The sequence below is a fragment of the Dicentrarchus labrax genome, unplaced genomic scaffold (genome assembly GCF_905237075.1).
Source record: "Dicentrarchus labrax unplaced genomic scaffold, dlabrax2021, whole genome shotgun sequence".
NCBI classification, from domain to species: domain Eukaryota; kingdom Metazoa; phylum Chordata; class Actinopteri; family Moronidae; genus Dicentrarchus; species Dicentrarchus labrax.
The window spans coordinates 18,971,910-18,981,503 of NW_026136720.1; the positions used below are offsets into that span (position 1 = coordinate 18,971,910).

Here is a 9,594-nt window from a genome sequence, read left to right on the forward strand (position 1 = left end):
TATGATATAAGATTTTTTTATTTTTCCCCCAATTGAATCACATTTTTGGCCGCAACATGCTTGAAAACTCATGAAACGACACACAAAATGCAACAATGGCGAAAATTTTCGTACGTAATGGGTTCCGCACATTGGCTTGGCAAAATGACTCAACAAAGTCGCCATGACATAGGACTTGTTGTGACCACAACAATTCAAAAAACAGCCCAGGCAGCTCTTTTCATCAGCATGTCTAAAAAAAAAATCAGTAGGCACGTGTTTCATGTGTAGATGTACAAAAAGGCCTGTTGGAGCCATATGCTAAATCCAAGAGGAAGTCTGACATTTTGAATTTTATGTCAAATTTTTGTCATTTCCCGTTTGTGGCTTTGTATCGAAAATGGCCATTTTGCCATGAAAAAGGAACCCCTAAGGCCAGTGCTAGGCCCCAAACTTCACATGTTTATAAAGAGCCCTGTCCTGAACACATTTATGTGCCAATATTCAGTCACTGTCATAGCGCCACCTACTGGCAAAAAGAAGTAAGCCTTGTATGGCTATTGTGATGTGATTTACATGACATTTTCATGGCTTGGTGTTCGCATCATGTACAGGTGTGTAATCCGAGAAAGAAAATATTAAAATAGATTTTTGAACAACTGTTTTTTGTTATTATTTATCTCCATGAGTGTATAACAGTTTTTATACACTGATCAGCCATAACATTCTGACCACCTGGCTTCCCTGGTAGTCATAATGTTACACAGCCCCATACCAACAAACTGTGATACACTGTGTGTTCTGACACCTTCATCATGTGCATAAATGAGCCTTGGCCACCCATGACCCTGTATCCGGTTCACCGCTTATCTTTCCTCGGACCACTTTTGATAGGTACTGACCACTGCAGACCGGGAACAACCCACACGAGCTGCAGTTTTGGAGATTCACTGATCAAGTCGTCTGGCCATCACAATTTGGCCCTTGTCAAAGTCGCTCAAATCCTCATGCTGCTCGTTTTTCCTGCTTCTAACACATCAACTTCAGGACAAATAGTTCACTTGCTGCCTAATATATCCCACCCACTGACAGGTGCCATGATAACCAGATAATCAGTGTTATTCACTTCACCTGTCAGTGGTCATAATGTTATGGCTGATCAGTGTATAAAATCTTAGAAGTATTTTTGCTGAATGAAGCCACTGGGACAACAATGTACAGCACGTAATATTCTATGACTTTAGGGCTGCAACTGTCGATTAATTTCATTATCAATTTATCTGCAGACAATTTTCTAGATTAATCAATTAATTGTTATTGGTATTATAAAATGTCAGAAAATAGTGAAAAATGTCCCAAAAGATATTCAGTTTAATAATATATAAAACAGTAAATATCTATATTTGAAAGGTTGAAAACAGCATTTTCTGCCATTTTTGCATGAAAAATCCCCTAAACGATTAATCAATTACCAAAATAGTTGCCGATTAAATTTCTGTCGATCAACTAATTGATTAGAGGACTAATGGTTGCAGCTCTACTGTTATACACTACTGAGCAAGCTTGCATGTTTCTCAGTTATTCTATTTCTAAATGGACAGGACTTATTATTTGTGTTACTTAAGGTCAGCTCTTGCTTTGGCTACAACCCACTGTTTCATTGAGTTGAGAAATAAAACAGTAAGTTACATAAACCCCAGTGGACTCTGACCTCTGCACTGACAGCGTGTTCAGTGTCAAAATAATAATTAAATGTTCACGCACGTTCACAAGACAGAGCCAATACAATTTGACCATAAAACACTGCAGAAGGTGCAATGTGACAGTGTATCACGTTACCTTAAAGGTCTACAGCGACCCGACCCTTCACGCTGCTGTTTATAGCACATCATTACGTGGTGGAAAGTGTGCCTGCATGTGTGTCTATGTGTTGTGGAGCCAAAACAAGCACATGAAATTTACGGGGGAAATTCTCCATATGCAAAAAAGACAACAAATAGCTGTGGTTGTCAGTTTGGGTAAAAAAAAATACCCCCCAGAAATCTGAATTTAGACAGAGGACTTGGGTGTGTTGACTGCATACCACACAGACTGTTGTCATGACTTGTAATAAAGCTAGATGTTTACTGGTAACAGTTTTAAATGTTTTGGCTAAGGTTTAGATTGATACAGTTTATTTCTAAAGTATGTTTAACTAAGGCTCAAGGGATGAGGCATCTTCAGCTGTTAGCTTGGCTGATAAATTAAACCCTTTATACCATAAGTATTAGATAAATATTAGTTCCCAATATCCTGTTAAACACTAAAGGACAATAAGGCTACATGCTGATTTACAATGAATCCGATTACATGGAGCATCTTTGTCTGTATCGGAGAAATATGACAAAAGAAGGCAAGGATAGTGGTTTTCAACAAATGGCCATGAAATACTGGTAGTTATTAATAGATTGTCTATTTTGATATGATGATCAGTATAAGGTCAAATGGCGTAATGACACAGCTGCTTTGTAACCCTGACCTGCAGTATAGCCACAGCTTTACTAGCTACCCAAGTGTGTTAGATGTATTTGCAGCTAAAGGATTGGCAGACTCAACCCAAACTGTTCCCAGCTGCTAAAATCACCAATCGCTAACAACACTGTCCTTAAGCAACACCTCCATACAGTGCCAAATGCTGGTTCCTGGCTGCCACTTTGTTCTTATTTCCAAATCAGTCACAAAGATCAAGCAGGCCACCATTACAAAACCTCCCAGCAGTACATCCAAACTGTAAATATCAGAGTGGGGAAACTGCTGAAATCTTTTCCAGCTGCTTTTATCACTTGACAGATGTAGGGCTGGTGTAACAAGACAGCAAGCAGCACTTGCATATTAAACTGGACCAACAGCACCATAAAGCGCCTTCGTAAGTCAACTATATTGCCCATACGAGTCGCCTCAACCTCCATTTTGTTTTATGATGTTTGCTATTGTTTTATTGTGTTTATTAAATTCTACTGATTTTCCTCCCATTGCATAATATACTGATACCCAGCAACTGTACTAGATGGCACAACTGTCATACAAAAATGTTGCTAGTACTTAGCATTTTCCACTGGATATGAAATGCAACACATAGATATGGCTTTGTCTCCACAACGTTCACGCAAGTGCTAGTAAACAATGTTAGAGTGGGAAAATAACATTCTAGAGCTCAGAAGTTTGAAGTTTGAATATTATGCACAAGTGTGTCTGCGGTGCAGATTCATATTTGGGAAGCGGTCTGGTGTGTAAAAATATTAGACATGTGATCAACACAATGTAGATATCATTGCTGGTGCCAGAGAGAAGGGAATGTTCAAGTGAGTGCGTACTGCTCTACCAGTTGCTCTGTCCCCTTAGACTCTGCCAAGATACAAAACCCATGTCCCCCTGGAAACAAAGGGACACCAGGACAGCAGACAATGCTCGCAGTCTGTAGCCCTGCGAACTTTGACTAACCACCTTGAACACATTGCTGCCAAGAAATATACAACATTTTACACACTGCTTGATTTAGGAGGGCAGTAAATAGGCTACAACACTACAGGGGATTTAAATTCTTAGTTGAATGTGCAGGAGTCATTCTGGAAGTACACTGTAGTTAAAAGCTGAAAATGATAACTCAATTAATTGATCAGCAATTGTGCCATCTGGCAACTTGTAGTAGCCATTAGACAGTAGGTCATAACAATAATCTACAGATTAATCAACAATAAATATAATCACCAGTCACATCTTCACTTTAATAAGGCATCAATAAGTCTTGAATCTTCTCCCATGCTACTTTCTTTGCGCTGAGGTGTGTTCAAGGACTTTCCAAAACTGTTTTAAGGGAGTTTCTGCATTACTGAAAGACAATAGTATGGGGACTGCCAGAGTGCAGAGATCACAAAAACTGAGAGAACAACATGAAGCTGGGAGCATTTCTCTATGCTCAGGCAGCTGTGTGCATCTTATTACATTTCTAGCATGACACTGGAGTCCTGAGTTCCCCTTTTCTGGCTGCCAAACCAGCCTACGTATTTGTGGGGAGGCATGCAGCACACAGGCCTGGTGACAGAGCAACACTAATTTGCTACTGTAGTGGGATTACGGAGACGAAAACCCAACATGCTCTTTTGGCTTCCTACATGCAGCAAGTAAGCAGAAGCTGTAATCAGCAATATTGAAAAGGGTGTTGACATTCCAAGGGTCTATTCATTCACATATATATATATATATATATATATATATATATATACACACACATACACACATAAAATATAACTGATACCTTGATAAAATCACTGTATGATTATGTTGCTTTTCATAAAGTTCCTTAAGAATAGCAATCTATTCCCTGCCTCAATCTTTGGCACAGTTATCGGTCATGTTAATAAGCACAGTCAATTTCCACACTAAGTCAAAGACCTCTGTTACACCAAAACAAGCAAAGCTGACATCAGATGAATACATACGAGGCCTCATTACAAAAAAGTTAAATGAAGTAAAAAACAATTAGACATTTCTGTCTGGGCGGATGAGTGGAGCAGAAAGAGAGTGGGATTTGCCAGTGATATAATTAGAGTGGGAGAGTAGGTAAGAACCGGGTGGGTCATCGATGAGGATTTCTTCAGGCCTTAGCTCACGTGGATGAGGCTCAGGCCCCAAGGCCTCAACAGACAACAAAAGACAAACAGGATGTTGAAGAGATTTGTGACTGCTACATAAGCGGACCAGAAACACAGGATTGGGAGAGAAAGACATTTCTTTGACCCAAGCAATCCTCCTGTCAAGTCCTGTCATGGTTCAACATACAAATTCAGCTTAAATACAGCATCCCTCCCCAATAATTAGCACAGACAAGCTCCTGTCCAGAGCTGCTTACTGTAAGTCTGGCTGGAGGGCATCAATCCTATTCAACCCAGAGAGACTTTACCATAAGGAAGGCTCAAAGGGGAATAGACCAGGCTAGGGTGAAGGTCAAACAAGAGGTGATAGAGGACACAAGTTGCAAAACAAACAGACCATAGAAGGGACTACAAACAGCCAGAAAGACCACGCTTGGACTGAAAATAGCACTGTGTAAAAAAAACCTGATGTAGGTTTGTGTGGGTGTGTTACTACAGGTACCAAGGAGAGGGTGAAATTTGATCCAGGAAGTCCCGTTTAAATAACACATCCACGAGGTTGAAGGCTTATCAGACGCCAAAACACTCATCAGCTGTGTATAATATGAGGAGGGATTTCACAACTTTGAGGATTATCACAGTGGCAAAATTATTTTATTCTCCATCTTGATGACTATGAAGTAAACAGTAGAATTAAACTATTTCTGCATTTCTGTATACATGTATACAATTCTGCTGGATGATAAGTTGATCCAAGTTTTAACTCTTTTTCCAGAGCCCTATAAGGACCCCTGTTGTGCCAATTCAGCAGCCCTAATGACATGAATTAGCAGATGGTGTTTTGTGAGTGCTATTGTCAGTCTGAATGCAACCCTCATGGCCTCTAACGAAATGCTTCTTGGATCTTCAGTATCTGAAACTCCTCTCTCCACACCTTTCTCTGTTGTCTGAATTTTTGCCACTTTTCTTGTGTTCAAATGAGTGCAACAACTTACATTTCTTCAAGGGCAGACCACCTAAAAGTGAGCCATGTTATTTCCATTTGAATGATCGCATCTTGCCTCTTGTTGGTAAGCTTTTTGGTACAATCACGTTTGCCTTTAAATGTGGTTGCAAGACTCTTGGTACAAACTAGTTTGTTTCAAGCATACTCTGGCCTACAGTGCAAGATCCACTTCCTGTGGATGCTTATTTCTTTGGGGTTGCTCTCACAGGTGAGAAATACCAGAAGCGCCCTCGAACCTGAAGAGTTGCTAACACGGCAGTGGTCCCGCTGATCCTTGCCAGTGAATGTCTACAAGAGGTGGACAAGCCTTTTGTAATTACATTTCCATCAACAATTTTTAATATACATAAAATAAATGCTGGATTTTTAGGATCTAATACAAAAATAATGCCCACTGCTCTTCGCCATCAGTGATGCAGGGACAAAATAGGTCAGAGACAAATGATAAACTCAAGACTGCAGTTGAGAACAGAACCCGAAAGTCCTGTTTGAGGACTTTGCCTTTCACTCTGTTCTTGTTCTTGCATCTGAAAGACTGTGACTCCAGGCTGAGAATGCAACCAGGCAGAAGGTGATTACAGGTCTCAGGTTCCTGGAGACAGGTTTGTGTCAGAGTGCTGCAGCTCAACTGGACAGAAACTATCTACAGAAAAACAAACACCATGTCAAGTTCCCTTAAGGCTGACTCAAAGAACCCTACTTGTTTAGGCAGGGACTGAGTTCACACAGTTTGTTTCTAATGCCATTTTTCATGTGTTGTGCATGAGAGATAAGGGTGTCTGAAATGCACTGTGTCCCTCTGATTACAATAGCGAAGCTTTAAGATTAATTACAAGCACCGACAGACTTACCACACCTTAAAAAGTAGCCACTTACTAGTGCAAGTGAGAGCCACATGCCCCTGTTCCTAAATCTGCATGGAATAAAGACAGCATAGCTGGAACTTTTAATGGAAAAAACACTAAATCACAGGAAAAGATTTAATATTTACATTTTTTAAATAACTGCCCTGATGCAGTAACCGCACCCACTTGGTATTCACTAGTAAGTTAAAATACTATTACTATTTGATCAGGATTTGGTATGCAGATTTTGATATTATCTCTTGGAACATTTTTAGCCTATGAAGTGAGTTATTCTTCAGCCTAAAGGGGGGGGAATATTCAACTTGATGTTTTCAACTTGCTTTGCTCAGCCATCACAAATAAAAGACACTGTCACTTTGAGGCTCCGTCAAACATTACACAATTATTAATAGTTTTTTAACCACAATCACCATAATGATAGGGTGTGTAAAAAAATGTTCTGAGTGAAGACCTTTGATCCCAAGGTAAATGCCACGTCAATGCGGAGACTGGCTTTAAGGGTTAGCAAACAGAGGGTGACTGAGTTGTATCTCAGTGTATTTAGAACTGGACTGCAGAATAGAGCATCTGTGCTCAGATCACCTTCAAAGTTTCACTTTTAGGAAACATGTCAGCAAAACGCTGGACCTCCAGATGTAACTTTCCAATCATAACTGAAGATTTAAGTCTCTTCCAACCAACATAAACAAACATTCAACCAGCACATATCAGACAGGAGTCACTGCGGTATAGTCAGTCCTAATGTCACCTTACAATTAACGCAACAAAATAAAAATAAAACACGATCAAACAAAAGTAACCAAAGTAAATGACTAGAAAAGGCACTGTCAAAGACTTTATGACCCCACTGTAGGCATTTTAATCTAAAACAAATAAGCAATGGGCAGTTATGAGAGCAAAAAACCCCTGCAAATTACAAACAGGACCCTGCTACTTGTGGGAAAAGAAAGGCTGCATTCCTATTGATTAGGGCAACGGGACAGGTACAGCAGGATTTGGGTCAAATTTCACTTTCACAAAGAAAGGCTACATCATTAGTTGAGCTGCAGAATGTCTTCCTCACAGTATTCAGAGACAAATTGAATAATCAAAATGTATGGACGTGTTCCTGCCTAGATTAAGTCATTGCATGCAACAGTGTAGATGTAATTGGTTTGGTAAGCTCTGAACTCCAATCACTGGGCATCACATGGTAAGCAACCACGGTTTCATGTTTGAGACACATTAATCGATCAATAATTATGTCACTTGGCTATGAATGCTCACACAGGATGAAAGGAGTCGCTCAGATGGAGAGAGTGAGAGGGAAAGGGATGCTTCAGAGTTATTTAAGCAGTTACTTAACAGCACCTGCAGCTACACATTTACACCTGCTCCATCTATTCATCGAACACTTCACAGTAAAGTTCTGCAAAAGTAGTGAAGTATATAAAATCTATGATTTCCAGGCAATATTTCAAACCTGTCCTGGAGGCAAGGGGTCTAAGACACTGACCATATCGTAAAAAAATAAAATCATAAAATTGCAGGTTCAAGTCCAGCAGGGGACTTTTGTTGCATGTCATCCCCCTATCTCTGACTCCCCTCATTTCCTGTCACATTTCTTCTGTTTACTATGTAACAAAGGACAACAAACTCCATCTCTAATACGAAGCTCCTTGATAAATTTTGGAAACAATATTTAGATTCAATAGGCCAAAAAGTGTCTCTAACAGTTGGAGCACCATGTCTCCAGTCCTTCAGTCCTGATGGAAACAGCATCTGCATGTATTGTAATGTAATGTATCACGCAGCATTGACAGCATTTGACCTTACTGTCATTATCACCGGTGCTCCAAACACGCTGACTTGGCGCCTTCATAACAACAAATGCAAGTAATGAGCAACCCACAGCTTCTTTATAACTGCTATTATAGTAATAAGGCGTGCCAGCAAGCTGATAAATAGCCTTTGTGTTGGGTGCATGGCTTTATAATGAATCGAGAATTTGTCTATTGATAGGCGAGCGCCACTTTAGCTGCGCAGGCGTGCGAACTGAGATCAGATTAGCCTGCCTCCACGCAATAACAATGCTCCCATAATCCTGCAAGAATTTATGAATTCGCAACCAGTTGCCTGTAAACAAACCGTGTGCAGGGTTTTAGGGTTGCAAACACATGCAAACTGGATAAACACATAAAACAGAACATGCGCCGTTTCTGGGCTCCAACCACCTCTGTGCATTAAACCAAATTCCCTTACAGATAAAGTCTCCCAGCTGCTGCAGGAGGGGTGCACTTCTTGTATATATCTATATATAAAAAAAGGCCAAATGAAGACATCTACCTTTCAGTAGACAGCCCAATCCGAAGCCGCCATATCCTCGGGAAAATGTCGCTGGGTTGAGAAGCGGTCGGTGCAGGATCGAGTGAGGAGCGAGGACGGAGAAAAAACAAAACGGTCCCCGACCCTAACCGCGTCCTCGTTTGTTTCCCAACCGCGCTGCCGCTGTCAAGAATCCCCCACCATGTCCATACAAAGCAGAGCTATGGAGCTCACACCCGCAGGAAGTGACCTCATGACTGACAGCTGGCGGAGAGAAGGCGCACACCCCCTGACACACCTATAGTTTGGACGAATAGAAAGAGCGCAGCGGTTTCTCTGTGGACGGACGCCCCCTAACTATGGTGACAGCAAGTTATCCCTTTAAAAAGTGCTTTACTCGCTTTCCTGCAGTGCAAAGCTAAAGCTGACTGCATAAAAAACAGGGGGTTATTGTTGGATTGCTAATCGATTACAGTGTGATAATCTGATACAATGAAGCTTGGTGAATGGATAGGCTACAGGCTGGCAAAACGTGCACACCCACATCACTGTCCTCACATAACATTCCCGGGGTCAACCAAGTGTTCCCTTTCTCTCTTGCTCTCAATTCAGTGCAATCCCAGTTCAGTAAAACTCTAGAGTAGAGTTCTGATCATATAACTAAATGATACATTATTAATAATAAAAAAAAGTAGTGATGTACACTAAACAATACCTGAAAGGACATTTTGTAAACACTTAAAAAAAGGAAGATTTATGGAAAATTGCAGTATAATAACACAATAAAAAATTAGCCCTAACTTTATTG

At 40.5% G+C, this 9,594-nt stretch overlaps 1 protein-coding gene across 1 annotated transcript in view; it reads right to left on the reverse strand.

Moving 5' to 3' along the window:
• pparab (peroxisome proliferator-activated receptor alpha b) overlaps positions 1 to 9,034 on the reverse strand; it is a 35,094-nt gene extending 26,060 nt beyond the window's left edge. The window contains exon 1 of the mRNA XM_051381900.1: positions 8,808 to 9,034. The gene's annotated coding sequence lies outside the window, so the exon portion shown is untranslated. The remainder of the gene's footprint in view (positions 1 to 8,807) is intronic.
• Between the last annotated feature and the right edge of the window lie 560 nt (positions 9,035 to 9,594).